This window comes from Anolis carolinensis, chromosome 5, assembly GCF_035594765.1.
Source record: "Anolis carolinensis isolate JA03-04 chromosome 5, rAnoCar3.1.pri, whole genome shotgun sequence".
Lineage (NCBI taxonomy): Eukaryota > Metazoa > Chordata > Lepidosauria > Squamata > Dactyloidae > Anolis > Anolis carolinensis.
Window position 1 is genome coordinate 24,443,074 of NC_085845.1, and position 6,374 is coordinate 24,449,447.

Sequence of the window (6,374 nt, forward strand, 5' to 3'; positions counted from 1 at the left end):
ATAAGACATCCCCTGAAAATAAGACCTAGCACATCTTTGGGAGCAAAAATTAATATAAGACACTGTCTTATTTTCGGGGAAACAGAGTAGGAGATAGATAAGGTGGGGATGATGACGAAGAAACTGACAAAACCATTTCTGAGTATTCCTTGCCTTAGAAAACCCTATGAAATTAATGGGATCACCATAAATCTATAGGTGAATAGGAGGCACACAGAGAAAGACCCTACAGATTTTTCCCATCATGTTTGCCATGACCAATGCATGTCAAAATACAGTACTACATGTATAAAAGGGCTGACTGGGCCAGATTTGGCATGATTCTTGTCAAAACTCCTTTGGGAGAACCACCGTCAATCAGGGCTGACATGGAGGCAATGCTGGGTTTTATGACATTTTAAATTTCCTACAACACCCTCCAATCATGCTGCGTAAGAAGTACTGTGAGAAATTTATATTGGTTTCTCAAATAAGGGGTGCCCGATATTGTACAGTCATACCGCTTAACTGCCATGGTTCTATCCTATAAAATCCTGGATTTTTTAGTTTCACAAAGTACTTGGAATTCTCTGAAGAGGGCTCCCATTATGAAGTCTGTTGGAGTGAACTAGAGAATTTTAAGTACTTTACAAAACTATAAATCCCAGGCTACGACAGGAAGAGCAATGAGTGTGAAAGTGGTATCAAACTACTATAATTGTGTAATGTGGACATTACCTTGGCAACTTGAAGCATGGAGCATCAGGTATGTAGTATTGAATACCGGTAGCCCATTTGATTGACCTAAGGTCTTGACATGTGCCGTAAAGTGATGTCAAGCTAGGAGCAGATTTCATTCTCAGTCATGCAGAAACACCTACTGAGTTGTACTGATAGACTGACCCTTTCACTGCATATTCACTATTTATCTTAACCCTAGATTTTAATCTTATTAGGTTGTGTTGTATTTCCTTACACATGGGTTCCCTAGAAACTTGTAAATTTAATCCTCATCATGTAAACATTTTCTTAAAACATGAACTAGTTCCCTATCAGTTTGGCCAAATAAAACAGTCTGAAGCCTATTTCTACTGGCAGCCAGTAGACAAAAGCACCACGTGAAGGAAAAAAGATCAGTTTCACACAGATACAGAGTGACCTCAGCGAAGGATGACTCATTGGCAGGAACTTTAATTTAGTTGGTTTGTATTTTATGCTCCTGACAGATTCATCCAAAACAATATGGGAAGAAAATGTCAATTTTAAAATAAAAGTTAATGTTTCGATGGCTAAGCTACATTCTTTCCCAGTTCTTTCAGTAGCAGACAAACGAATTTTGCATCACTATTTTTCCTGTGAGTAGGAAAAATTCTCATTAATTCAAAAAGATTGACAACTGTAACTGTCATGAGGTTTTACAAAATAAATAAGTATGTGTTCCCTTCATTGAAAAGATGCAGGCGTTGCAATTACACAGTTTTTCAACATGAGATACACAGGCTCCCAATTTGGGAACTCTTAGATTCAGTTCTGAGCCTGGAGGCTTAGGTTTTAACGGTGATTAGGAGCGTTTTTGCATAGGTGGGGCTAGCTATAAACAAAGTCTTGTGCTCTATAGCCAGAGGTGGTGGACTACACGTTCCATTCTCTATAGCTGTTCTGAATTGGCTATCCTGTCTAGGAATTGATAACATCAGGTTGGACAAGCTGCTCTAAAATATATCATACTGGCACTCTCTATGTTATCTTCTGGGCTAACTCAACCTGAAGGTTTATGATAAGACATTCCATATATGTATATGGGGAGGCCCTGCTCTCGATCCTGGTTGTTTCACTGGCAGGGATGAGAGACAAGCCTTCTCGGTAGTGGCCCCTCACCTGTGGAACTCCCTCCCTAGCGATATAAGATTGGACCCCTCCCTTCTAGCCTTCAGGAGGAAATTGAAGTCCTGGCTCTGGGATCAAGATTTGGATAAGAACGTAGTGCAATAATAGATGGAATGACTTTATGATTTTTAGACAGCGTGATTTTACTTGATTGTCAGGTTTTTAATGTTATTGTATGAATTTATATTTTGTTATATTTTAAAGGTATGTCTGATATGTGTTTGGTAGGCATTGAATAAGTACCTGTGTAAGCTGCCTTGAGTCCCCTTCGGGGTGGAGAAAGGCGGGCTACCAATGCAGTAAATAAATAAATACATATATAGTTGTGTGTCTTCAAACTGTTACCAATTTATGTGGGGTGGGCTTGGCACAGCGAGTTAAACCACTGTGCTGCAGAAAAATCCTGCCCATCGAAAGGTCAGCAGTTTGAGCCCAGGTTGGGGTGAGCACCCGCCCTTAGCCCCAGCTCACATTTTAGTAGCTAAATCGGTACCGCTTTTAGTGGGGGGGGGGGTAATAAAGACATCCTTAAAGGACATCGATTGGGAGGAAAAAGCTCCTTGGCACAGAAGATGGAGCGACAGTACCCCCCATGGCCGGAGTCAACCACAGTCTTCAAGATGCCGGAAATAAGATGGGAAAAACTGTCTTTACCTCTGTTTGTGTTGTCTCTCCCTGTTAACTGTGTAATCGGCTTTGAATGTTTGCCGTATGCGTGTTCTGTGAGCCCCTCTGAGTCCCCTTCAGGGTGAGATGGGCAGGTTATAAATACTGTAAATAAATAAATTATGGCAACCCTTAGGTAACCCTATCATGGAGTTTGCTTGGCAAGATTTATTCAGAAAATGTTGATCATTAACTTCCTCTGAGGCTGAAAGTGTCCCACGGCTGAGCAGGGATTTGAATACTGATCTCCTCCAAACTTTAAATCATTACACCGTGCTGTGTCTCTACTTGATGGCAAATGACAACAATAACTAAGGTCTATTGGGAAGGTGTGAGGAGAACAAATTAATTTCTTAAAATACACATAGACTCATTAAACCAACAAACTAACAATAAAGAGCAGCAAACAGAGCATTCAGCTAGACTGTTTAATATAGCAAAAGGAACTAACTTAGATAACATTAAACAACCATACATCCCAAAAGCACAGCTCTTTCAATTACCTGCTATAAAATGAGACAACACCAGGAGGTGATAAAAGATTATTTAATTTTAGTGATTTTATGTAATCCTGCCTCATAAACATTATGATTGCAAGATGCTGGGTGAAATTCCTTCTCCAGATTGCACAGTAGAGCAGTTAAGGAGTAAAGCTCAGCATCCTTTGCATCACTTCATCTTGCTGTTTTCTTATATACGCGTATATGATATCTGGATTTCCCCCCTTTGTACAGACAGTACTTTTGATTTCCTGGGGCCCTTGCACATTACATAATTACTGCACTGTGATCCCACCGTCATAGTTCCATCCTATTGAATTACAGGATTTTCAGATTAGAGAGATGAAATTCTAAACCTTAAGTAGCTCCATTCATATTCAGACTAAAACCTAGAGAACTGAATCTAAGAGTTCCCAAATGCCATGGTTCTTAACCTTTGGTCCTTCAGATATTTTTTGTCTTCAACGCTGAGAACCCCTGGCTAAAATACTAATGGTTGAGGGTAATTGGAAGTGATAACTAGTCCCTACACTCTTTGTAGAATCAAAAGTTGAGAAGCATTGAAAAAAAGGTATAGAGGATATTCTAGAAAATTTCCTTACATTATTTACACATATATACACAAAAATAAAAGGCAGATCACTCATTATGGTGCTATGTATAGCTGTTGTAGTACCAGAATCTAAAAACAATAGGAGACTTTTAGATCTATATATATCTAAATATATATCTAAATATCCATATCGCTCTATCTATCGCTCTATCTATCGCTCTATCTATCGCTCTATCGCTCTATCTATCTATCTATCTATCTATCTATCTATCTATCTATCTATCTATCTATCTATCTATAAATCTAAATGTCTTCTGTTGTTTTTAGATTTTGGTACTGCAACAGCGATACATAGCACCATAATGAGTGATCTGCCTTTTTGCTAGAAGCCAAGATTGTATTCTTTTCTTCTTCCTGAATACTGTGGACAGTTAAGTTCCTTGGCATCCTTCCCTTCAAAAGTTTAGCACGCACATCATGTCATCCTTCATTATGCTGAAACCTTGGCGCTCTTCCAACAATTCAGCTTTTAAAAATTCAGCATATTCACTCCCTTGGCAGATTATTCAGTCCTCTAATTCTCAGAATTCACTGTTTATTTTCCAAGAAGACCCAGTGTAGTTGGAGATTGAAAGTTTAGTATGCCAACACTGTAATTGTTTTCTGCTGTTGCAGAGTACCGTTGCTTGATTGGCTGCTTTAGTGATGCCAGTGAATCTGTTCCAGATCGACGCTTTCCAGCCCACATATGATCTGGCCCAGTTTCTCTGCTGCACCCAGTGCATTTTTGGGATTTTCCCCATCCATTGTTGGACTTGCATGCCATTGCCTAGGCAACATGTTTTTCGTTGTGCTTCGGGGACATAAAAGCTAAGATTGTCCATCTTTGTTTGTTGGAGTGATTTGACTCATTAGTTCCTGCAGAATGTACTCATGACTTTTGCATTGTCTGAATGTTTTGATGTTGATGGGACAGAGCTTAGACTCAAACTCTGAAACAAAGTGAAGTTCATGCTGTAGTTTTGTTTCTCATGATTTTCTATCCCCACACAGGAAAAGTTACTGTTTCAGATTATAATGCTTGAATTTCTTTCAAGTGGTCATAATAGCTGGAGGATTCTGGGAGCTGTGATCCAAAAAAGGAACTTTCCCAAGTTCGGTCTTGTTTGTTATAGTTCCCCATGTTTTGTTTATTTTAAAAAATATATTCTACCCAGTTAACTAGCGGCATGATTTATTAACTGATTTTTAATCAGCCTGAAAACTCAAACCTTTCAGTCCTGCTAAAGAGCATCGTTATAAGGCTCTGGGTTTAAATGTCTTCTCAGCATGGAGTGACCGGAAGCCTCTATTCTAGCCTTTTGCCATGCAGCAGGCACAGTTGGCATTTGCAGATTTGCTTTTTGTGGATCCGATTACTTGCAGATTTGATTAAAATGTTCTCTGTGGGAATCTCTAGGTCCTCCAGCATGATGCTATGGACAACATTTGCTGGATGTTGACTACAGAACCATACTGAAGGACCAAGAGTTTACTATGGAGGTGTTCTCTCAGGTAAAAAAAAATAACTTGTGGTTTTTTCACTTTCACTGGCATCCTGCACTTTTAATACCAGCAAATGTTAAGGGGCTGGCTGTACTTTATTTACTTGTGAGGGGAACCTCTTATGTATTCTTTTCCACAAGGAAGGTGATATACATTGCTTCTAGCAGGTGCAAGTGTTTGCCTTATCTAGGCAGGCTGATTGTTCCGTGAGATTGACTGAGGAAGCCACCTCGGTTGCAAGTGTGGTGATGCCCAGAGGGAGACATGGTGGTTATTCTAAATTAATATTCTGAGTAAACTGCATCCAAAATCTTTTATATACTACAGTAGATGGGGGAAAACCAAGCACAGTCCTCAGATGTTATAAGATGCAGCTCCCATCAGCCAATAATAAGAGGATGTTGAAAGCTTCAGTCTAACAATATCTAGAGAATCCCATTTAGCCTAACCTTGGAATAAATTTGTATTGATAACACAGGACCCGCCATGGAGACGTGCCAAGTTATGAATTGCAATGAGTGCACAGCTGAATTAAGCAAACCTTTCCTTACTTGAGAATGAAAAATGTTTTCTCCTGATGGGATATTATCAACTGGGTTGTTGTATGTATTCCGGCGCTGTATGGCCATGTTCTAGAAGTATTCTCTCGTGACGTTTCGCCCACATCTATGGCAGGCATCCTCAGACGTTGTGAGGTATTATCAACTGTTTAGCACATCTTTGGAGCCCCCTGTGGTGCAATGGGTTAAACTCTTGTGCTGGCAGGATTGCTGACTGAATTTGATTGCTGGCTGGTTCGAATCTGGGGAGCAAAGTGAGCTCCCATCTGTCAGCTCTAGCTCCCCATGCGGGGACATGACAGAAGCTCCCACAGGACGGAAAAACATCAAACACTTGGGCGTCCCCTGGACAACGTCCTTGCAGACAACCAATTCTCTCACACCAGAAGCGATTTGCAGTTTCTCAAGTTGCTCCTAACATAGAAAAAAGCACATCTTTGACAGTTTTTTAAACTGCAGGTCTTTCTTTCCAAAATTTTACAAATTTTTTTGTGTATGCAAAAATACACAAAAAATATTTTTGTGTGAAATATTTTTTGTGCAAAAATTCAACCTCAATTCTACTGTTGATGGAGAAATTACATTCCCTTTTTCATTCTTGCCATGGGCAAAAAATATCAAATAGTTTATAGTTTATTTTAATGGAGTGTCTTGATGTGCTGAGATTACTTTTCATGTTGAGGA